We start from the raw sequence: 25,977 nt of genomic DNA on the forward strand, positions 1-25,977 counted from the left end.
GGCTCTCTAGACCGTTTTATTTGCTTAAGTGGAAGATGGTAGTGCCAGAGGATACAACCGTTGCTGTCCTTAACCGAAGGCCTGGTGGATCAACTCTGCTTCATAAGCCCTGTGGAACTGTTTCATGTCTCTCAGGGCCTGGATGTTATCAAGCAGAGAGTTTCATCAGGCTGGAGCTAGAGCAGAGAATGCTTAAAACAATTAGGTTGATAGTCTGGAGAACTTACCTTCACCGGTAATGCTTACATGGCAGATCAGGCCCTCGCAAGCTGTGAAAGGTTGTCAAACTGCAGGGAATGGATATTTGAGCTGGTAATGATTTAAGGCTGAATTCAGGTTAGGGGTGAAGTCAGAGGGCATCTGACCTAAACGTTATGCAAAAATATGGTCTAGATTTCTACCAGGGGCTCTCTTTAAAGGTGTGGCTATTTTGAGCTGCATGGTTTCTGACGGTTTAAAAGACAGCTTATAACTGTACGTGATGCATTCTTGGGCCAGATTTCCTTAAGTGGTTGTCTTGAAAGATTTCCAGTTTCTCATTATGTTGTCATTATCTTTCCAGGTCAATCCTGGTGGTAGTGGTGTTGTTCAGTCACACAGTTGAGTCTGTCTTACCGACACTGCAGAACTGTACCATGTTGGTCTTTATTACCCTAACCTATTTATAGGATTGTGATGAAAAACTTCTCCCTTCCTGATACCCTGGAGAATTGCTGCTTATTGGTGTAGGCTAATGACCCCCCTCCCCAGTGGTGATCTACAAATCTCACAGGTCATTCAGAACTTGCGGGGGGTGGGGGGGGGTGGGAATAGACATTTGTTTGTTTATTATTATCACATTTCTATCCCACCCTCCCCAAACAAGAAGAATATATTGGATTTCTATCCCACCCTCCACTCCAAAGAGTCTCAGAGCGGCTCACAATCTCCTTTCCCTTCCTCCCCCACAACAGACACCCTGTGAGGTGGGTGGGGCTGGAGAGGGCTCTCACAGCAGCTGCCCTTTCAAGGACAACCTCTGCCAGAGCTATGGCTGACCCAAGGCCATGCTAGCAGGTGCAAGTGGAGGAGTGGGGAATCAAACCCGGTTCTCCCAGATAAGAGTCCGCTCACTTAACCACTACACCAAACTGGCTCTCCAGTTTTGGGCCCTCTATTTCAACCCAAAGCATTTCTAGAAGGGAATCTAATTCTTTGACTCAGTCTTACTGGACTGTATGCCCTCTCTGACATACAGAGCCACCCCACTTCCAACCCTTCCCTCCCTATCCTTCCGATATAACTTATATCCAGGAATCACTGTGTCCCACTCATTCTCCTCATTCCACCAAGTTTCTGAAATTCCCACAATGCCTATGTTTTCCCCCAACACTAAACATTCCAACTCACCAATTTTACTTCGAACACTTCTAGCATTTGTATACAAACATCTATAATTTCCCAGGCAAGTTAGGCCCGCAGCCTTCCTCCTGCTGCCTCGAGACTTTGGCAGACACTCCATACAGTTTGTCACCATCTCAGTGGACAACTCTGATCCATTGCCTGGTAGAAAAGTAACAGCTAACGCTTCATCTCTTTGAGATGAGTTCTCCCGAACCAGAGACATTTCATCTCCTGTCAGCTTTCCCCCAAGAGTTAGTTTAAAAACTGCTCTGCCACCTTTTTGATTTTAAGCGCCAGCAGCTTGATTCCATCTGGGGACAAGTGGAGACCATCTCTTTTGTACAGCTCCCGCTTGTTCCAGAAAGCATCCCAGTGCCTAACGAACTTAAACCTTTCCTCCTTACACCATCATCTCATCCACACATTGAGACTTCTAATTTGTGCCTGTCTCTCTAGCCCTGCACGTGGAACAGGTAGCACTTCTGAGAAAGCTACCTTGGCGGTCCTGGCCTTAAGTCTCCTGCCTAGCAGCCTAAATTTTTCCTCCAGGACCTCATGACTGTATTTCCCTACATCGTTGGTGCCAACATTCAGCACGACCACTGGCTCCTCCCCAGCACTGTCTATCAGCCTATCTACAACACAAGTAATGTCCGATACCTTCGCACCAGGCAGGCAAGTCACCATACAGTCAGTACGTGGTTTTGCCACCCAGCTATCTACTTGCCTAAGGATGGAATCACCAGCTACCAAGACCACCACCCCCCCTCTCCCTGCCCAGGGATGGTTCCTTGGCACGAAAGGATACCTGCTCATCAACTGAAGAAGAGGTCCCTTCTGAGGATGCATTCCCCTTATTCTCAGCACAGTGCCCTGTTCCCTCTCAACCCTCATGCTCCCTGGCAGCAACAGGGCTGCCACGTTCAGAGTGGGGCTCATCTAATACGTCCCCGAGAGTCTTTTCCGAGTGCCTAACTGACTTTTTCTGCTTCTCCAGGTCAGTCACCTTTCACAGGCCTCAAGGGTACGAATTCGTTCCCTGAGTACCAGGAGCTCCTTGCATCGAGCACACACCCAACACTTCTGTCCTGTGGGCGGACAGTCATACATGTGACACTCAGTGCAAAACACTGGAAAGCGCCCACCCCGCTGCTGGCATTCTACCTTCATGATAGCTTTTTAAAAAATATACAGTCCCCTTTTAAATCCTGTTTGTTTATGTGGCTCTCCTTTTGGAGGGTCTACTTACTTTATTGGGAACACAAGGAAAATAGGGATCTGGGTTCCTGGTCCTTACACAGCCCCCAGGCTAAGAGCCACAGGCCAAGAGCCCTTTAGCCCTCCATTCGGCTCGCGCCTCTGGCAAGGCGCAGCTTAATATTGCAAAGAGGGTGGGGCCTCAGTTTGTCCCCGGAACACAGCCACTCCTAATCAGGCAGCAACAATCATCTTCAACCCACTCAAACCAAACAAACAGCAGTTCCTCAACAACCACAAACTCAGAATTTTCAGCAATCACACAGTCACACAAACTCAGAAATTCTCAGCAACTCCCCCCAGCTGTTTAGAAAGCCAAACCTCACCCTTATAGCACTTCTTATCTGCTCTCTCTCAGAGCTCTCTGAAATGTTCTCAGCCTCCGGCAAGATAGAATAATGTCTGCTTGTTAGCATGATGGCTAAATGAACTCCATGGTCAGGGACAATATGCCTCTGAATACCAGGGGACGAAAGGCACAACAACAGGAGGAGACTTTAGTGTCTGTTCCCATGCTGGTGGGAGGCCTTGTTCATTTGGCTTGCAAGCTGTTTAGTGTAGTTGGTTAAGTCTGATGTAGTGGTTAAGTGTTTGGACTCTAACCTGGGAGAACTGGGTTTGATTCCCCACTCCTTCACATTCACCGGTTGGATGATCTTGGGTCAGCCACAGTTCTCATAGAGCTGTTCTCTCAAGAGGCTCTCTCAGCCCCATCTACCTCATAAGATGTCTGTTGTGGGGAGAGGAAGGGATGGAGTTTGTATGAAGGGCAGGGTATAAATCCAAACTCTTCTCTTCTTCTTCTCTGTGCAAAACAGGATGATGGTATAGCTATGTTCTTGATGTGGTTCAGCCCAGCTGCTCTTAGGTTCTTATAAGAGCCATAACCATTTTTACTGGTGTCCTTTCTTTATAGTCCTAGGTTGTACCATCAAAGCCCCTTATTAGTGTAGCTAGGAAATACTGTTATCTCAGTGTTTCAGATGGGAAAATGAAAGGCACATATTTCTAAATGGGATTCAATTTAAACTACAATCTAGGCTGGCTAATTGCACATAGAAGAACATGAGGGCAGATAAAAATAGAGCTGGCCTCTGTTCTGTATTACAGAAATGTCTGTTTCCTTTGAGAGTGCGCATTCCTCCTCCCCTCTCAGCCATATTCTCAATTTCTTTTCTATATTGCATTTTCCACTCTTTCAACATGGTAACATTCAGGTTTATTACAGCCTAAGCCTGACCTGTACATCTAGTGACCCATTAAGCCAGCCAAAGCCTTCCAGTCATGTGTAGTTGCACACCAGAGGCTCAGCAAACTTCTTGTGTTTGCTGTTTGCCTGCGGCTGTAAAAACAAAAGGGCTGTCCAGCACTGAGCAGTTTGGACTTCATGACTGGTGAACTGCATTCAGAGTTCTGGGTCAGACTGCGTGCCGGTATGAAAGTAAAATGCATATTGACCAGACAGATGTCAGAGAGTTGGCATTGGGTGCACTGAAGAGTTTTGGACTCTTTTCAAAAGTGGAATGAAACTGCCACATTTCTAAGTCATTTTGAAGGTCCTGAACATTTTTGGATCAGCTGGTCCTGCAATTTAGAAGGTTGTCTTTTAGCATAATGAGTTGAAACAGGGATTCCTGACTTCGTTGTGCTTGGGATTACAGAGGAAAAGAGGAGGGCGCTTGCATAAAATGGCAATTGTAGGTTGTGGGGTCAGTCATAGCCAGTCATAGCCATGCAGTGACTTCAGGTTAACAGAAAGCAGAGGGTTTTCTCCCTGTCAGGCTGTAGAGAGAGGTTGCCCAGGCCAGAGATATAAGCAAATCTGTTTTTGTCAGATTCAAGATACGGGACTGTGGTAGGCCTGTACATAATGAGCTTTACTTTCAAACCACTGGTGGAGAGTTTTGCAGAGGAGACATTGGGGGTGGAGCCAGGAACAAGGGTGTGACAAGCATAATTGAACTCCAAGGGAATTCTGGCCATCACATTTAAAGGGACAGCACGCCTTTTTAAATGCCTTTCTTCCATAGGAAATAATTAAGGATAGGGGCACCATCTTTTGGGGCTCATAGAATTGGACCCTCTGGTCCAATTGTTTTGAAACTTGGGGTGTATTTTGGGGAGAGGCACTAGATGCTATACTATACTATAAATCTGGTGCCTCTACCTCAAAAAATAGCCCCCCGGAGCCCCCAATACCCACGGATCAATTCCCTATGGGAACTGTTCTCCATAGGGAATAATAGAGTGCCTAGTAGACATTTCCCTCCCCCCCATGCTTTCTAAAGGGGGGGAGGGCCTCCATACCAGGGAATCCCTGCCCCCTCCCTCTCTCTCACACACAAATACTTACTTGGTCTTCTTCCAGCAGAACTCTGCTTACTGTGAAAACGAAAGCAAGGCTGCACAGGAAAAGAAAGGGAGGGGCCGTTCTTCATGGAAACTGTTACTGACTCTTTCCTGTTTCCTGTGCAGCCTTAAAGGGGCACACATTTTAAAAACTGATCAGAAGCTCTACAACAACATGATGCCTACAGGTATGTTCTCTCTCCCCCCCGCCCCACCCCCCGCTTCCAGATTTTTTGAGAGCGAAGGAGGAGGCTGCAAATTCGGGGGTCCCCCGCCAGGGCGGGGGGGGGGGGGTTGGGAAGCCTAGCAATGAGTGCTATATATCTGGTTGTGCCCTTGCAGGCCTACAAAGAATTGTTGGACATGGTACTTCTTTCTATTTATGCAGAAGCAGGCTTCACTGAGATATATGAGTCTTTTTTATTCCAAGCCAAGGGGTGGGGGGTTCTAATGGCAACTCCGGTATGTAATTCAGAGGCATTGCAACCCACCAGAGCTTTGCCATGGATTTAAATCTGTGATAAGCCTCAATGGTACTTGAATCAGATCTGCAGCATGAGTTACGACCACTTCCTCGTACACATAAAATTTGTCCTCCTTTGTCCTAAGGGAAAAAAAATTATAGATGTAGACAGAGGATAAGGCTTTTTCCCCTCCTTTTTTGAGAAAATGCTTAAATAATAGTAGCTTTAAAAATAAATAAATAAAAGGTAGCTAAATTCAAACACTGAATGTTATAATTTTAATGCATAACTTGAGCCTGGTAAAGGGTCCTGTTCTTCAGTACTGCTTAAACATATGAAAAGAATACTGCAGTTTTTTACTGCATCCATTCTTTCTTTCTGAATCTGCAATATTAATTACAAATACTAGGAAATTCAATAGAATTGAGTAAATATCCTCGTTAGGATAATACTGTTTAAGGATTAGCATGAAGCAGGTGACACAAACGAAACTTTTGTCATGAATTTTGGCTGGTTTGTGATTCAAGAAGCAAGGTTTGCGGACCGAAGAACTGCCATGAACTTTAGGAATTCTAATGCAGTTTGCGGTGGTTGGTGAAGAACAAGAGAGCAGGGACTTAAACCTGTTTGGTTTAAATGGCTGGAAGCCATTCAAACCATTGCTTTCTTCTCCCTGCATAAAGCCACAGGGAGCAGAAAACGGGAACAGAAAGCTGTTTCTCATCTAAACAACTGAGCCATGGGGGCAGCCTGCTCAGCATAGCTCAGCTGTTTAAAGGGACATTCTTGGGCAGCCAGCTCCTTTAACAATCTGAGCTGTGCCAAGAAGGCTGCTCCCATCACTCAGCTGCTTAGATGGAAAACAGCTGAGCTGCAGGGGAAGCCTACTCACCCTGGGCTGTGACTCAACTGTTTCAAGGGGCTGCCCAAGAAAGCCCCTTTAAACAGCTGAGCCAAGCAGGCTGTTCCTGTGGCTCAGCTGTTTAGATGAGAAACAGCTAAGTGGCGGGGGGGGGGCAGACTGTTCCACGCAGAGCAAACTTGAGGCCAGGCTGCCTAAGAAACGGCTGAGTCATGGAAGCAGGCTGCCCCTGCAGCTCAGTTGTTATGTGAACTGACTAGGTTCTTGGGGTTTGTGGTTTGCTTACAAACCAGGAACCGAACTGCATTTTTGTGGTTTATGCCCTTTCCTAATACTGTTAGGCTTAAATGGCTTAAAAATATCTTGTCACATATACATTTTGATTCAAATTGTCATTTTTTTTTGAATTCTCAACTTTTTGGTGTGCTTGATATTTCATTTTCATTTGCAGTCCCTTTCTTGTTCCAGAAAAAGTTAATTCAAAGTACTGGGAAAGATCTGCAGCTCAGTTAGGTTTTTCCAGCCTTTGGCTCATAGCAAACAACATTGTAGCGGAAACTGGGCATAATTCACTGTTGGAACAATTGCATTGAAATCTGTCTTCTAATTAATTCTTGAGACTTCTGACACTGCAGTCTAACTTGGTAATAAGTTCAAAGGGATAAGGTTCACAGTGTAGACTCCAGACAACACCTTTTGATGCTTATATATTGATTTTGTATAAACCGAAGGGCTCTCCTGAGTATGAATTGAGTATGAAATTTTCTTAATGCATGAAGAGTCATACATCTTTAATATTTTGGTTTTGAATTTTAACAGCCCCGTGGTGCAGATTGGTAAAGCAGCAGTACTGTGGGTCTGAACTCTCTGCTAACGACCTGAGTTCAATTCCGGCGGAAGATGGATTCAGGTAGCTGGCCCAAGGTTGACTCAGCCTTCCATCCTTCCGAGGTCGGTAAAATGAGTACCCAGCTTGCTGGGCGGAAAGTGTAAAAGACTGGGGAAGGCAATGGCAAACCACCCCGTAAAAAGTCTGCCGTGAAAACGTTGTGAAAGCAGCGTCATCCCAGAGTCAGAAACGACTGGTGCTTGCACAGGGGACCTTTCCTTTCTTCTGAACTTTAAAGAATTATGTAAAAGGTAGCTTACAAGAGCCTATAGTCTCGCAGAATAAAGCTTGTTACTTAGAAAGCTATTCCCCCACCCCGAAGAATTTTTGTTGGATTTTTCAATAAACGTTGTTTTGCATAACATTGGATTTCTTGTCTTTCTTTTTGATCTTCTTTTCTTTTAGTATTTCTGTTGTATTTGGAAGACATTCGATTTATCTGTTTACTGCAAGTACATGTTCCTTTCTTCCTTAGAATGTTGCTCTTATTGCACTTGTTAATTGTAGTGTCTTGTGCTTAACTAAAGCACCGCGCGGCCATGCAGCAATGGCGACCAGGGGAAGTCCCTTGGTCACCCTGCGCAGCGCAGGAAAAGACTCCGCCAATCAAGATCAGTGGTGGGAAGTTTGACTGGCCAGGATTGGACTGGCCAGCTGGAGGGCTGTTCCGGGTTGAATGTATATAAAGCGGGTCCCGGCCCGCGTTGCCCTGTTCTGTGATGTACCGTCCAATAAAGTATGTTGCCTTCTACACGTCTCGTCACTGAGTACGTTACATTAATACTGAAGACAGTGGTGCCTGTGCAATGTTGTGTAGGATTGGTAGCAAAAACAAAATGAATCAATCCACTTGGATCCTGGGAATCGGCTTTTAAGGCGTCTCAGTCCACAGGCAGAAATCCTTCCATCTGTGGAAATGCACTGTTGGATACAAGCCATGCTTTTTGTTTGGAAGTCATTGTGTTGGGTCAGAATAGGTTTACACACCAATGGTCCCATGAAACTACCTTTAATTTAGAGTGAAACCACTGGTCTGTATTGTATATTCTGGCTTGCAGTCGATGTCCAGATCTTTCAGGTTGAGGCTTTTCAGTTTTATTTATTGATTTTTAAAATTTATAATCCACCTTTCTCACTGAGATTCAAGGTGGATTACATAGAGAACGTCAATGCAGTCAACAGGATGGGACATAAAAAAGCAATGTAATGGGGATTATGATTGCAGAAATCTGAAACAAGTCTAAGTATTGGCATGACATGTTAAATAATGATCCAGAAAGTATATAGTAGGATAATATATAGAGCTGCAGATAGTATGTAGTGTACACAGTAATATAGTCCACAGTTCTGTCTCCTTCATTAAAGCATCTTTCTGAACCACTCTGTTATAGCAGGCTGCCCCAACCATTTTGAGCCTCTGGCACATTTGGAATTCTGATATGGAGCAGGGGATGCAACTACAAAATGGCTACCACACGCACACCTTCAGTCATGCAGTGAAGATACTTGTGGTGGTAGCTGCTGCCAAAGCAACTTTTTAAAAACAGGCATGACCACTTCCTAAAAACATTTGGTGGGCACCAGGAAATGTGTCAGTGGACACCATGGGGTTCATGGATGCCATGTAATCCTGTAACCTGTGTAAAAATGTCCTCCTGAATATATCACTTTTACACAGTTTTCAGAATGCAAGGAGAGTTGGGAGCCTTCCTGACCTCAGGTAAGGTTGCCAGGTCCAACTCAGGAAATATCTGGGGACTTTGGGGGTGGAGCCAGGAGCAGCAAGGTTGTTATGAGCATGATTGAACTCCAATGGGGAGTTCTGACCATCACATTTAAAGGGACCACACACTTTGGGAAATGATAGAAGAGGGAGGTACCGTTTTGGAGAGCTCGTAGAATTGGACCCCCCTGGTCCAATCTTTTTGAAACTTGGGGGGAGGGTTTGAGGAGAGGTATCAGATGCTATGCCTCTCCTCAAATTTGGTGCTTCTAACTCAAAAACACAGATTGATTCTCCATTATACCCTATAGGAACTGGTCTCCATAAGGTATAATGGAGTTAATGGAGTGCCAAACTAACATTCAACACCTCCCCCCCCCCCCCGGTTTTCTGATAACCCTGAAGTGGGGGAGGATCTCCAAACCAGGGGATTCCCTGCCCCCAAATGGGAATTGGCAATCCTGGGCTCTGTTATTTTTACACTTCTCCTTCGTGGCCCACTAAAATTCGGGGTTGGAGCCAGGAGACTTTGGGGGTGGAGCTGGGAGACAGGAATTATGTCATTTCCTGTGGTGTCACTTCCATGTCAAGGGCCAAGTGATGCCACTTCCGGGACACACTGAACCAAAACTCCACTTTTTCCTGTGATGTCACTTCCAGGGCACTCCCCCAAACCTGCCTCTTCTGAAACTCATGCTGAGCTAAAATGGGGGTGGAAAATGGGCAGTCTGCAACTTTTTCATACATTCCCAGGGTCTTCTCTCCCCCCCCCCTTCACCTGCATGCACCTATCTGTTTGTGTGTTCTTCTCCAGCTTGCAAGCACTCCTAATGCCCAGGTTCAATTGCCTGCACCACCTACACACCCCTTCCTCAACAGCACTGGCCAGTGTATGCAGTTGGGAGTGCCGTTGCCATTGCCATCAGGAATGCCAGCATTGTATACCACCCACACTGGACCCTGGCAGCTGCTCTACCTCAAAATACGCTGACACATTTAGTAGGCCCTTCCTTCAGCTGCTACTGCTGGAACCCTGCCTCAAGCTACAACCAAGCTTGCTTGGTTTCAAGAAAGTCTTTTGACTAAGCAACCCAGGACTATCTCTATCCTATAGCCCAGCCTGAAGCCAGACTGCAAACAATCCAGAGCAGATAGGTTATCCAAGAAGACTTGGATCCTCTAATTCAGGGGTCCCCAACCCCGGTCCGTGGCCTGTTAGCAACCAGGCCATGAGTTGTATAATTTCATTATATATCACAATGTAGTAGTAGTAGTAGTAGTAATAATAATAATAATAATAATAATAATAATAATAATAATAATAATAATAATAATAATAATAATAATAATATGTTGGATTTATATCCTGCCTTCCACTCCAAATCTCAGAATGGCTCACAGTCTCCTTTATCCTCCTCCCCCACAACAGATATCCTGAGTGGGACTGAGAGAACTCTCACAGAAGCTGCTTTTTAAAGGACAGCTCTGTAAGAGCTATGGCTGACTCAAGCCCATTCCAGCAGCTGCAAGTGGAGGAGTGGGGAATCAAACCCGGTTCTCCCAGATAAGAGTCCGCGCACTTAACCACCACACCAAAATAAAGTGCACAATTGTATCATCCTCAAACCATTGCCCTCCCCTCCACCCCCAGGTCTGTGGAGAAATTGTCTTCCACAAAACCAGTCCCTGGTGCCAAAAAGGTTGGGGACCACTGCTCTAATTCTACCCAGAAAGGGCAGAAGAGAAGTTGAACAGGACTTGATCACATAATTTTTCTGTTGGGATGTTTTCTTAATGGTTAGATAACCACATGTTTGAATTGCCAAGGGAAGGTGCTCTGAGTTAGTGATCAATTTATGATAGGCCAGTGTGATCCTTGCATGATTTTAGCAGTCAGGAAGGACAAGGATCCAAGGCGCAGTCAGTGTTTTTCACAGATTTCAGGATCCTGTTTGCATGCATCACAGAAATCCAGTATATTAGACAGGTGACGCCAAACATTGAACCTGAGACGTTTTCATATAAAACAGATGCTCTATTGACAAGCTGTAACCTTTTCCCAAATACAGCAGTGATGGTAAATAGAAAAAGGACAGAAAATTGTCTGTAAATATAAATGTCAGCAACAATATGTAGCCTAAAAGAAGAGGCTTTCTGTGACCAATTTTTTCCCTTCTTCTACAGGCTGAAAATAATTGGACAGAGCTGGTTTGATAGAATCAGAGAATGGTCAAGCAGTGATTGGGGGAAGTAGGATGGAGGGGCCCCAGCCATGAAACAATGCCTGTCTGGACTTGTACTGCATCTTTTTGTGGCCTACATTAGGGCTGTAGTCAGATAACAGGCTTAGCACGTTTTGGCTACGCCTCTAATTTGATCTTTTTTTTTTTGTGCTGGAGAATTTTGTATAACCATCCATCTTTAACCTGCTGCTTCACATGCTCTCCCCATGGTTGACAGTTCAGATCATTGCTGCATGGTAACCACGGAGTGGGTGAGTGGTAAGCATCTTTTTGCTTGTTTTTCATGCATGTGCATAAGCATGCAACCAAATCACTGGCTCCTTTTTGACAACTCCGCAATCCTTCATCCAAATAATGTGATCGTTGGTTCCTATACAACTGCATTTCTCTGCCAGGAATCACTCCCTTTCCTGCCTGATCTTACTCCCTATCCCACTTATTTCATAGGGAAGTTTGCCTTTTTTTTGAGGAAGACTCAGCATGGGTTCTGTAAGGGAAGATCTTGCCTCACTAACCTGTTACATTTCTTTGAGGGGGTGAACAAACATGTGGACAAAGGAGACCCGATAGATGTTGTTTACCTTGACTTCCAGAAAGCTTTTGATAAAGTTCCTCTTCAAAGGCTCCTTAGAAAGCTTGAGAGTCATGGAGTAAAAGGACAGGTCCTTTTGTGGATCAAAAACTGGCTGAGTAATAGGAAGCAGAGAGTGAGTATAAATGGGCAGTCTTCACAATGGAGGACGGTAAGCAGTGGGGTGCCGCAGGGCTCGGTACTGGGTCCCATGCTCTTTAACTTGTTCATAAATGATTTAGAGTTGGGAGTGAGCAGTGAAGTGGCCAGGTTTGCGGATGACACTAAATTGTTCAGGGTAGTGAGAACCGGAGAGGATTGTGAGGAACTCCAAAGGGACCTGTTGAGGCTGGGTGAGTGGGCGTCAACGTGGCAGATGCAGTTCAGTGTGGCCAAGTGCAAAGTAATGCACATTGGGGCCAAGAATCCCAGCTACAAATACAAGTTGATGGGATGTGAACTGGCAGAGAATGACCAAGAGAAAGATCTTGGGGTCGTGGTAAATAACTCACTGAAAATGTCAAGACAGTGTGCGTTTGCAATAAAAAAGGCCAATGCCATGCTGGGAATTATTAGGAAGGGAATTGAAAACAAGTCAGCCATTATCATAATGCCCCTGTATAAATCGATGGTGCGGTCTCATTTGGAGTACTGTGTGCAGTTCTGGTCGCCGCACCTCAAAAAGGATATTATAGCATTGGAGAAAGTCCAGAAAAGGGCAACTAGAATGATTAAAGGGCTGGAACACTTGCCCTATGAAGAAAGGTTGAAACGCTTGGGACTCTTTAGCTTGGAGAAACGTCGACTGCGGGGTGACATGATAGAGGTTTACGAGATAATGCATGGGATGGAGAAAGTAGAGAAAGAGGTACTTTTCTCCCTTTCTCACAATACAAGAACTCGTGGGCATTCGATGAAATTGCTGAGCAGACAGGTTAAAACGGATAAAAGGAAGTACTTCTTCACCCAAAGGGTGATTAACATGTGGAATTCACTGCCACAGGAGGTGGTGGTGGCCACAAGCATGGCCACCTTCAAGAGGGGTTTAGATAAAAATATGGAGCAGAGGTCCATCAGTGGCTATTAGCAACAGTTTATGTGTGTGTGTGTATATATATATATATGTCACACAGTGGCCAAAAATTTATATATATATACATTTTTTGGCCACTGTGTGACACAGAGTGTTAGACTGGATGGGCCATTGGCCTGATCCAACATGGCTTCTCTTATGTTCTTATGTTCTCTCCCCTTAGAGCTTTCCTGCCAGAGCAATATTATGAAGTGGCTTGGAGTAAAGTTCCAGGGATGGAATCCTGGTTGCTGATATGGGAGCCTAAATAGGGACTATTTCCAGTACCGTTCTATCTCAATAAATGTCAAAAGGGTCATTTTTCTTGAATTTGTCACTCTAAAACACCCTCCTATGGGCTCCCAATCCCAGCAAAATATTGCAGCAGAGAAGCGCACAAGCAGCAACAGACAGCCCTGGCCCAAAGATCCGATGATGTACACATTGCTGACTGATTTAAAAAAGGGGGGGATGGAAGGAAAGGTTCAAACTTCTCAAATGGCTTGACTTCGCAATAGGGGAGTTCAGCCATCGAGAAATGCAGGGTGAAATCACTGAGATCTGTAAACTCCAGACTTTTTGCAGCGTCAGAAAAATCACAGTAAAGAAGGGGTGAGACTGGGGCGGGCGGGGGAGGGAGAGGTGACAACTGGGGAATGGGATACCGACGAAGCCATTTAAATATGCTTTTTTAAATTTTCAGTGTACGGCAACAACATCAGATTAAACAGCTCATCTTACCGCAGCCTAGGACTGCCCCCTAAAGAGCACAGAGCAAGGAACAGTTTCTGACACTGTAAGAAAACAGTGTCAGAATGCTAACAGTACTTACACAATCCTCATAATGTATTATGCAGGGCAGGGCCTGCAAGACTGAACTGTTTCGGATGGCATATAACATCTAACAGGAGAGGACTGTCACCGCATCTGGATCTATAGCGCTTCAGTACTAACTGCCTAGGATCTGTACGCGTTGAGAAAGGAAAATATTACATGACCCACCGGAAAAGTAGCACCATTGCAATATTAGCTGATTGTTTTATTGTTTTAATATTCCTTATTGTTTATTGTGTATTTTATGTTAGCCACCTTGAGTCTGCATAGAATGGGTGGGATATAAATAAAACGCAAATCAAGTAAATAAATAAATAAAATGCTTGCATTGTGCAGTTAACAGTATATTATGTTTTCTGCATGTTAAGAGACTGACGCTTTAGGCACACTAAAATTAATCCATTCCCTAAAAAGATAATTAAAGCATTAAAGTTAAAAAAAAAAGAACATGCATTACTGGGTGGCCATATTTTGAAATGTTTAAAAGCATTCCGTATAAGTACCTTTAATGTGGAACTTATTTTGAATGTTTATATCACATTAAAGGGGCAATCCAAAGCAGGCCGACTTGGAATGCTCTTCAGGTCTACGCCGTGGGGCTAACTCTCAGGAAAGCGTAATAAAGTTTTGAATTCAAGAAGAAGAAGATGATATTGGATTTATATCCCGCCCTCCACTCCGAAGAGTCTCAGAGCGGCTCACAATCTCCTTTACCTTCCTCCCCCACAACAGACACCCTGTGAGGTGGGTGGGGCTGGAGAGGGCTCTCACAGCAGCTGCCCTTTCAAGGACAACCTCTGCCAGAGCTATGGCTGACCCAAGGCCATGCTAGCAGGTGCAAGTGGAGGAGTGGGGAATCAAACCCGGTTCTCCCAGATAAGAGTCCGCACACTTAACCACACTTAACCACTACACCAAACTGGCTCTCCAGTTCACATCACATAAAGTTAGCCTGGCACATAAGTTTGGTTTGCTAAATAGAAGTCAAAGATGCTAAATTAGATCCCGATCACTTTAGGACACTGGAAAATATTCAATTCAATTTTTTTTCCATCAAAGCTGCAGTACCTGGATATAGTAATGGTAGTGGTGGTTCACTGAGTCAGATTTCCATGCATGTACGTTAAAGCTCTGCAATGATGGCAATGCATACTTCTGAATTGGACAGTACTGGGATACAATCAGTAGCAATTCCCACAATTCCATTGGGTATTATATGGTCGTCTTTTTCTTCAGCTTGAAACATGATGAGGTAAATAAGCTTGTGATGAGCGCACATTTTCCACAACTGTATAACGGAAGTCAATCCTGCATACATCTGGAGGTAGGCTCACATTGCATAGAGGCTGATGATCCACTATAGATCTCCAAAGTTTAAAGCCCTCAAGGAAAAGCTCCCTTAGTATGCCTGACTGACTTCATAGAGGCAGAGATGTACAAAACTGAAAGGTGTCTCACCAAGATCCCTTTCATAAAGCCTCCTGATGATATTTTTTGGCATCTGAAAGCAAACTGATTTTTAAAAATGGGTTTACACACCTATAGGATACGGTGCAAAAGTAACAAAAAGGATCAAAACAGATTTTTGAAGCTCAAGAATAAGGCTTCATTGACTATGGGAGGACAGCATTTTATCCTTAAGTTGTGCAAAACCTTTAAAAACTCAGTTTACCTTCAGAAGCTAACATGAATGAAAGCCTGTATGATTCTTGGATGCTCTTGCCAAACTAAGATGGGCAGCCCTTTTATTGATAGCAGACAAACAGGGAATTTGGGCAGTGATTCACCTTCTGATCTCTTGGAGTGACCCCAAGTACATCTATACTACAGACTTAATGTACCATTCTCTCTTCCAGGAAAACTGTTTTGTGGAGATAGGGAGGTGATAGGAATCTGTAATAAGGGAAATTTTCAGCATTTTTGCCAAACTAACCCCCCATTAGTTGAAGATATGTTAATGAAACTTAATTTTTTAGTGTGGATATACGCCTAGAATATGAGCTATAAAACTAGGAAATCACCAGGTTCAAAACCTCTGCTACAAACTTGCTAGATGTATTTGGATAAGATGAGGTATTAGAAGCTTGTTTTACATAGTTTACTACAGTGATTCATGTAGAACATTTTGAATACTGGGAATGCGTATTATAAGTTCTTAAATTAGGGGTAATGTTTTATTCCAAGTCTGGGGATGTATTTTCAAAGCAGACTTCTTGATTCTTTGCTTTTTCGAAACTAACCAACTATGATGATTTTCCTAACACTCATGGAGCATAGTTGTCTCCAGAGATCTTCACAATGTCTGTTTAGATCTCATGACTTGCCCCCCCCTAAAAAAAAAACACGCTTGTGATCTTTCTCATTGGTTAATTATTATGTTGCCCTTGCTTCATCCTCAAAGGTTTATATGAATGCTAATGAATAATCACAGATTCCCCGAGGAACAGCAGAGTATTTATGATGGCCACGTAACACCTGGGATTCTGAGGAAAAGACGGTGACTTGTATGTTTCCCCCCTTCACTAGGCCACTCATGATCATCAGGATTAGATCTGAGAAACCGATGTCTTGTCTTTCAGCTTGTCTTGTCTTTTCCCCTAGAAAGGAACTACTTTTGCTGTGTACTAGGCTCCTTCTGCCTAAAGAGGTTATGTCTGTCTGGGTGAAGTAGTAGCTGAACCTATAAATTATCTCTTTAGTCTGGTTTACAAATTAATGGCTTGGTTACAGAACAAAGTGAAATTAAAACAGAGTCAGTTATTGTCATTTCTGGGGCCTGTTCCACTGGTCTTTGCTGCTTGTTTGCTTCTTCCCTTCAGATTGCTCTTTCTATCTCTGTTGACCCGAGTGGTAGGTTTTCTTTGATTCTGGAATGAGCTGTGTGGTTTGAGTAGGAAAGAAGTCCAGCATATAGCCATTCAGAAGGCCGCCAACAGAGCAAAAACCAGACGGTAAGTTAAATAACAAAAGGGAATTGGTCAGTAGTAGGGATGGGCACAAACCAGGAAAGTTCAGTTGGTGTGTCTGAACCACAAACAGAACCATGAACCGAACCAGGTTTATTTCATGAACTGAACCATTCATGGTTTGTGGCCCTGCAAACCCCTTTGAAAGAGACTGCAGTCTCTTTAAACAGGGTTTGCAGAAAGCCTGAAAAAACAGCTGAGTGATGGGGAGCAGCTTTCTCCTCAATGCTCAGTTGTTTCAGGCTGCCTTGTGCAGTTTCTTCAAGGGACTGCATAAGATAGCCTGAAAAACAGCTGCATCGTTAAAAGGACTGCACAAGACAGCTGCTTTGGGCAGCCCCTCAGCTGTTTTGTAGCTTCTGCAGAAAATAGAAAGAAGCAGTTCAAAGGGACTGGGCCTCCCTTAAAACTACTGTTTTTTTTTTCTCCGTCCACAAACTGTTACAAACAGCTTTAAAAGTCTGTGGAGGTTCGTGATGGTGGACGCGTTATGAACTTCTGTTCATGAACTTTGGTTCGTCCTCATCCCTAGTCGATAGCTGGTCAGAAACATCTCTCAAATAAAAAGATTAGGATTGTTTTGTTTTGTTTTAATTGGACAGCAAGAGGGTTTCCAGACAAGGATGTACAGAGAGAACATACTTTAAGAATAATTTTATATTTTCATGTTTTCCATTGTCTAAGAAACATGGAAGTTTGGGATGAAATTTTAATATGTATGCAATATTTACCAAACATAAACATATATTGTTTTTAACAACATAAATGCATCATATGTAACTTGGCATATGAAATTGTACTATTTGATATATTTTTGAAATTTAAAAATTATGACTATACCCTATACTACTGAGAGAAACAGCTGAAAACTGCCGGTACCCTATGTTACCTTAGGTACACATCTTCATTTTTGACACCTTGGAGGTTGGAAAAAATAATGCTGTGTTCTGGACTGCAGGACACGCTGGATTTATCTAATGCTGTAAAGTTGTTTTCCATTATATCCATAATATGCATTTTGTGTGTGTAAATACAGGTTAGCAATATATTATTTTTCAGGATTAACGTGTAGAACTGAGGGGACCCACTCCCTCTGGGCAAGTTTTCACTCCAAAAACTCTGCCACCCAATCAGAGGGATGGAAGGGATCCTGGGAGATGTAGGCCCGCTGGCAACTGATACACAGGCTTTCCCAGGTCCTCTAGGCTGCACCAGGCCTAGGATAATGGCAGAGGTGTTTAGTAGCACATTACCAGATTAGTTTTGATGCCACAATTTTTCATATATACTTGATTCATTATCTGAACATTATTTGATGTATCTGAAAGTAGGAAATACTTAAGAACATCAAAACATTGAATTTATGTTGTATTGTCTGGGGGTTTGCACTCTCTCTTCAAGGATCAAAAGGTCCCTGGGAGTTTATTCAAGTCTGGGGGCTTGTGTGTATGTGCATATAGGTATTCTAACTGTTATGTGTTGCATAACAGAAAAGGAGATTGGATTTATACCCTTCCCTTCACTTGGAGTCTCAGAGCACCTTCCCTTCCTCTCCCCACAGCAGATACCCTGTGAGGTGGGTGGGGCTAAAAGAGCTCTCAGAGAGCTGCTCTTGAGAGAACAGCTCTGAGTGAACTGTGACTGACCCAAGGTCATACCAGCAGGTTCAAGTGGAGGAATGGTGAATCAAACCCAGTTCTCCAACAGAAGGGAGCTGGCAATTAACAGAATCTTGTCCATTGTAAGAAAGCAGTATTCAGAAGGGTGGGATATGATACTAAGCTGTCCATCATTTGTGGTTAATCATTTAAAAAGGAAAGTGCTGAAGCCTGAAGCACTGTTGTGGCAGTGACATCAGCGGCTGTTGCTACCCAGTAGTGGGGAATGGAAATGTGTACTGGCATGAAGTTTGGTGGTTGCGTTGGATATATACCTTCTATGAAATGAGGGACTTCTTGCACATCTCTTAAAGCTACTGCTGAGAATCTGACAACTCTCCAGAATGATAGGGCATGTGGCAAGATGCAAGAATGATAGGGCATGTGGCAAGATGCAAGAATTAGCTGAAAATTTCCCACATGATCATGTGAAATAGAACAAAGATTTCCCCCTTTTTATTGCTGTCCCCTACACCATGTGCTCTGTTCTCACTAGAAATGTAAAGACCTGAGAAAATCACCCCCATTTCTTTCAAAGCCTTTCCCTTTAATTCTTACAATAGAAATCGAAATTCTGGGGAGCATTCAAGAGAACTCCTTTGAAATCCTTTTTTTGAAATTAATAAAATTATATTTGAGACAAGGTTTTACTCATTTAAAATGTATAGCATGAAAATCTACATGTTAAACAATCTACAGCATTCGATTATAATTCTTATGTATACAGTATGCATTTTGTATAACGGTTTATTATTTACATATGAATAATTCTGGCAACTATTAATATATTGTAATGTGTTTGATGATACATTATTAAAGCATTTACTGTTTTCAGTGTTACAAAGGCTAACTCAATATCCAAATATGCTGATAGTCTTATTGTAAATGTTTGAATGTTTCTGCCCAGACAATACGTTTTCTTTTTTTTACTACAGAATTTGTTATTATGACATTTATACTTTTACATTCCATAAATATTCAAACAGTACTATTGTATATGCTAAGTTACAAGTGTTGTCTTTTATGTTGTTAAATCTGTGAAATAAGTTCTAGTTTGATAGAAAAATAACTATTTGTATTTCAGCTTTCTCTCAAAATTTTAAATTGATAAAGTTTGTACCTCTTACAGTGTAAAGAGTATGTTCCTTGCTGTGGTATTCTCAAAATGTTGTAGCTTCAAGTTCTAACTAGTCTAGAGTAGTATTGTTAATGATCTGAAACATCTTTTTCAATTTGACCATGCAAATCTGTTTAGTTACTCAAACTCTTAAAAAAGCAAGACACCCCTCTGTAAATCTTAATATCATTACAGATTTTTTTTTTGAATGTCAGATGTCACGGTATTTTATGTACTGCAGACAAATATTATTGCTAAAGCATTGCTTCTAGACTTTAAAGCATAGATGTTTATGTACTGCAGACAAATATTATTGCTAAAGCATTGCTTCTAGACTTTAGAGCATAGATGTAGTGAAATAAATTTTTGTTTCTATTAATAGTGACCCCACAATGTGTGGAAATGGCCTCTCCATTAACTTTGTTACCAGAGCCAGAGTTGCATAGTCATTCTCTAGATCAGGGGTGTCAAACTCCTGGGCCGCAGGATAGAATTGACTCTCCAACGGCTTTAATCAGGCCCATGGCTCTATTTCCCCCTCTCCACCTCCGGTTTGTCCTCATCCTTTCAAGACAGAGCTGCAGGAAGTTATTCCCCCACTTTTCCATTTTAGGCAGGCATCTTTTAACGATGGGGGGAAAGGTTTGGGAGGCTAGCAAGAGTGTTATTGTTTAAGCATGTTTGCATTTTAAGTTAAAAATAATATTAATTGTGTATGTCTGTGTCCTTTATAAAGTTTATGTCTCTGCTACCTGGCATTACATTTTATGAAACATGTGGCCTGGCCTGACAAAGTCCCATTTATGTCAGATCCTCATAACAAATGAATGAATGAATGAATGAACTTTATTACGGTCATAGACCAATATCAAAGCTACAACACATCATATAATATTTCTTCGTAACAAATGAGTTTGACACCCCTGCTCTAGACGAAAGGTCTTCAGTTTGGTGTTGTGTCGCTCTCTCCAAACAGCAAAACAAACAAGCTTTTCAGTACAGTAGGTTCCAGTGTTTTGACAGCTTTTGTTCAGATATCACCTTGCGCTGTTCTGTAATGAAAGTATTTAAAAATGACCACACAGGGATGCTGTTTGGTTATTGACCCAAAGCTGCATAGTTACATTTCAGTTAGGTGATTCCCTGAAATCTCTGACTCAAGATGAGTGGATTGAAATAAGGGGTTCTGAACCATTGTCGCCATGCTCTATATTATGCAGGCTCTTTGGTTCTGATTGGCTCTTTGCTTGGCATCTGATACATTGCCGAATTTCAAAAGCAGCACTGATTGTAGGTAGCGGTCTGTTCTGCTTTTCTGCTGTCTGAGCAATCCATAAATACATGTACTGAACATGTGCTTTCTTAATAGCCATTAATTTTTTGAAGAATGGCATCCTTTGGCGACAGGAATATGTAAGAAAAAGGCGTGAGTACTTTCTCTTACTTGAGAAGACAAGTTATATGGTACACAGATGAAATTTAATCTTGTTACCTTGTGGAGAAAAACTTAGCTTGGCACATTAGTTCTGAATACCTGCCTTGGTATATTTGCCTACAGCACACATGTAATATGCCATGTACAACTTTGGTGTTATTGATGGCTCAGTAAATGCTGTCCTAAATAGTTGTTTGCTTTTGAGGATTGGTCATAGATCTTGACATTGGTTTACATCCTATATGTTGTGAAAAACTATCTACGTTCAGAAGCATTGGTCTGGTGAAGTTGTACAGTTGTTTGATATTATCTACCTTTATTTGGAGTGGGAGAGCATTGTGACAGGGAAGGGAGATGCAGAATGCAAGAGATCCCAAAATGCTGTTTACAAATAGTTCTGCATCTGATTAATGTGATGACCATTTTCTATAATCAAGACACATATATGTGGAGCTCCACTAGAAAGGCAAGGAATAGAGTTTATTGTATGTGGTTATGTAAACATAGGTGTGGCCAGCAGTTGGCACATGAGCTAAACCTGGCTTCCGTAGCATTTTGGCCTCTAGTGGTTCTTTCAAGTTTTAATTGAAATATGGTAGTATCTCCCATACAGAGAAGAAATATGATTAATGTGCAAGCAACAGATAACAAAGTGCTTTAATATTATGTCTCTCTTTATTGCTGTGCATGTAACCACCCAGCTTTATTTGAATGCACCTGTTCCATAATTGTCAACTTACTTGTAGGCATCAATGAAGTGTAATGAAATATGAAGTCTAAGCATTATGGAGATGTTGGTTCGTGTGGCAGATTATGGGACCACTGTGTACAGAATGATGTGGTCTTTTATGATATAGAAGTTGGTCATCCCTGCCTTAGTACAAGCTTTGGGGAGGGGCTGTGACTCAGTGGTAGAACGTTTGCTGTGCATAAAGAAGGTCCCAGGTGCAATTCCTGGGATCCCAGTTAACAGGCTCGAGTAGTTGATGATGTGAAAGACTCTCACCTGAGTCTCTGGAGTTAGACACTGACTTAGATGGACCAGTGGTTGAGTCAATGTAAGTAACGAAGCTTCATGGGTTCAAAGCTTACGGTTCAGTATAAGCACCCGCTCCTAGAGCTTTACTTTCTGGGAAATATTTCTTTGTCTAGTTGGCAGAGGGTGCATGCCGGGTTGCCCTTCACCCAGTGTCATTCAATCCAATTTCTCTTTCGTGTTGGTGAAAGGGAAGTTCTCTGTTCCCTTCCACCGAACCCATTCACTCCTGTTCTAGTGCCTTTTGCTGCTGATAATAATAATAAAATTTTATTTATATCCTGCCCTCCCCGCTGAGGGAGGCTCAGGGCGGCTAACAACATGTCCATACAATAATTTATACAAAACTTTAAAATCAACATTAGTCTTAAAACCATTCTAATTTACAGTTAACATAAATTGGCAATAACAATAGGCATTTCTGGTGCTATTCTGTCGGTTGGCATGATGGCGAGAGTCACTTAGGCGAGAGTCACTTGGATGAACCCATCAATCCTTCACTCAGCAGTCCGCAAAGGCCATCCTGAAAAGGGTGGTCTTGCAGGCCCTGCGGAATTGGTCAAGGTTCCGCAGGGCCCGCACCTCTTCCGGGAGCTGGTTCCATAGGTGTGGAGCTGCAATAGAGAAGGCCCGTGTGCGAGTGTTCTGCAGTTTCACCTTCTTTGGCCTGGGGATAGTCAGCTTGTTCTTCCCCGCTGACCTCAGTGCTCTCTGGGGCTCGTATGGGGAAAGACGGTCCCTCAGGTAGGCAGGTCCTCGACCATATAGGGCTTTAAAGGTAATAACCAGCACTTTGTAGCGAACCCAGTATGTGACTGGCAGCCAGTGCAGCCCGCGCAGCCCTGGCTGTATGTGCTCCCACTTTGGGAGCTGAGGAATCAGAAAAGTGTGAAGGTATAACTCTCTTTGGAGGAAGATAAGGGAATTGTTAGCGTTCTTCAGTGGGGAAGTATTCTTTACAGCGGGGTGCAGACCTTTATATGTACCCTGCAGAACATTTATATTTCATCTTATAGTGTCCTCATATGAATACTGAGATCTGAGAACGAAATCTATAAATAGCTTCTGCAGTGGCATATGCCTGATGTATATTTTTTCTGTGTGGTACCTAATGCCCTTTCAAAAGCACAGAAACCAGTGTAAAATCATAAGGGAGTAAATGTATTGCGTGGTGTTGGGGGAAATATGTGGTCTAGGTAATATAAAATTGTCTGTATTAACGTGCTTTGCCTAGTGATAAGTCTGTGTTCCGTTTGCCCAAGTAAATATTCTGGAAACAAATACAGAAGTAGTAAAATGATGTTTCCGGTTTGATGGTAATATATCAAGGACCCTGACATAGTTTCCCTATATGATAATTTGTAGTACTTTAATGTTCCTTTATGACAAGGTGCCATTATTATCTAACCTCCTCTAATTGCTTCCAGCTTTCTGTGTTGAATTTAATTGCACTTCAGGGCAGACTTAAATTCAGTAAATCCCCCTGTCCCCGCATTTACCAGCAAATGGTCTTAAATGAGCTGGGTTGCATTAAGTATTGCAAAAATGCTTCTTGACACTCAGATTGTGGGTTCTGTTGGCAGACAAAAAGTCCCATGAGCTCCTATTCCTTTCTGAGAACATGAGGTTCTCCATCTGGATTTTTAACTAACATTTCATCAGCCAAAAACAGCATTTGAAAAAGGTTTAGAAATATGAAAGAAACAACCAATAATGACTTTACTCTAAGGTGCTTGAAATTTGAACTTTGAGTTGAGTTAGCTAGCAAAATGGAAGTCTGTGAGCCGTAGCCTACTGGGACAGGTGACCATTTGGTTTTCATTTTCTGTGCAGATATACTATCAATGGGGACTTTTCCTGGGGGAACTGAAAGAGGCAGTGGTCAGAAAGCCATCATTGGACCCTTTGATCCTCTGTAACTAGCACCCAGTGTCCAGTCTACCATTCCGGGGCAAGGTAATAGAGAAGATGGTGGCGACACAGCTCCAGGCGTTCTTGAAGGGTGTTAACATCCTGGATCCCTTCCAGTCCAGCTTTTGCCCTGCCCATGGGATGGAGATGGTATTGGTCACCTTGGTGGATGATCTCTGAAGACATCTGGATTGAGGTGGATTGGTGGTGCTGATTCTGCTTGATCTGTCAGCAGCATTTGATACGGTCGCCCATGACATGTTGACCCACTGCCTTGTCAATGTGGGGATACAGTGGCTTGCCTTACAGTGGCTGGCCTCCTTTCTCCAAGGTCAGGGACAGAGGGTGGTGCTTGGGGGAGAGTTATCTCAGTGACACCCACTAGAATGTGGCATACCATAGGGAGCGATTCTATCCCCAATGTTATTCAACATCTATATTTGCCCTTTGCCCCGGACTGCCTCTTCCCATATGAGCCCCGTAGGTAGGGTGACCATAATGTCTGAAGGCCAGCCAGGGACACGTTGGAGGGGGGGGAGGTAGGGGTGCGCGCGCGCCGCCGGAAACAGGAAGTGACGTCACTTCCGGTGACGTCATGCCACCACAGGAAACAGGAAGTGACATCACTTCCTGTGACATCATTTCCCCGCGTCACCTGCCGGAAATGGGAAGTGACATCACTTCCTGTGACATCATTTCCCCCAAATGACATCATTTCCCCCAAATGCCACTGCCGGAAACAGGAAGTGACTTCACAGCACTTCCTGTGACATCCCCCAAAATCCCCCAAATATCACCGCCGGAAACAATTTTGTTCTGAAATCCTGTATATACTTCATCAGTATATGGGATAAGGCACTTTCTCAACTGTGCTGCATAATGCAGCCTATTTATTTTGTCCTGTTTGCTCTGTTGGCTCTATCTGCGCCACCTTCATCACTTTCGGGGTGTGGATCCCCCAGTGGGGTGGTCTCCCGACTCCCTCCGCCGGCTGTTTCTGATAGCCCTGCGCCCCCTCTTTCATTTGATATGTGTCCCGTGCGGGTGCCACCCTCCCGCCGGGAGATGCCGCAAAATGAGCCCCCTTGAGGCTTATGGCGGCAGGGCTCGGGGGAAGCGAGCTAGACTGCTGTTCTTTTGAGGGGTTATAGAGTGTTTCGAGCCCGTCCCTGTGGCATCGGTCCCATCGTTGTGGGGCTCAGGGGGCCGGCGCAGCGGCACGCCGAAGCAGCCTGTCACTAATAACACAGATGCAGGACAGGAACCCGGAAGTGACCGACAGGCTGCTTCAGCGTGCTGCTGCGCCGGCCCCCTGGGCCCCACAACGATGGGACCGATGCCACAGGGACGGGCTCGAAACACTCTATAACCCCTCAAAAGAACAGCAGTCTAGCTCGCTTCCCCCGAGCCCTGCCGCCATAAGCCTCAAGGGGGCTCATTTTGCGGCATCTCCCGGCGGGAGGGTGGCACCCGCACGGGACACATATCAAATGAAAGAGGGGGCGCAGGGCTATCAGAAACAGCCGGCGGAGGGAGTCACGAGACCACCCCACTGGGGGATCCACACCCCGAAAGTGATGAAGGTGGCGCAGACAGAGCCAACAGAGCCAACAGGACAAAATAAATAGGCTGCATTATGCAGCACAGTTGAGAAAGTGCCTTATCCCATATACTGATGAAGTAAATACAGGATCTGAGAACAAAATTGCACCAGAAGACACAAACACAAAGCTCCCTTACACTGAATCAGTGCTTGGGTCCACCAAAGTCAGTATTATCTACTCCAGTCACAAATACAAAGCTCCCTTACACTGAATCAGTGCTTGGGTCCACCAAAATCAGTATTGTCACATAAGAACATAAGAGAAGCCCTGTTGGATAATAATAATAATAATAATAATAATAATAATAATAATAATAATAATAAATTTTATTTCTACCCCGCCCTCCCCGCAAAGCGGCTCAGGCCAGTGGCCCATCCAGTCCAACACTCTGCGTCACATAAGAACATAAGAGAAGCCCTGTTGCATCAGGCCAGTGGCCCCTCCAGTCCAACACTCTGTGTAACATAAGAATATAAGAGAAGCCCTGTTGCATCAGGCCAGTGGCCCCTCCAGTCCAACACTCTGTGCCACATAAAAATATAAGAGAAGCCCTGTTGCATCAGACCAATGGCCCCTCCAGTCCAACACTCTGTGCCACATAAA

The 25,977-nt window shown here is 43.7% G+C and overlaps 1 protein-coding gene across 1 annotated transcript in view; it reads left to right on the forward strand.

The window, feature by feature from the left end:
* LYPD6 (LY6/PLAUR domain containing 6) overlaps nucleotides 1-25,977 on the forward strand; it is an 89,336-nt gene that overhangs the window by 14,095 nt on the left and 49,264 nt on the right. The gene's annotated exons all lie outside the window — the stretch shown is intronic.

Source organism: Heteronotia binoei, chromosome 16 (genome assembly GCF_032191835.1).
Source record: "Heteronotia binoei isolate CCM8104 ecotype False Entrance Well chromosome 16, APGP_CSIRO_Hbin_v1, whole genome shotgun sequence".
Lineage (NCBI taxonomy): Eukaryota > Metazoa > Chordata > Lepidosauria > Squamata > Gekkonidae > Heteronotia > Heteronotia binoei.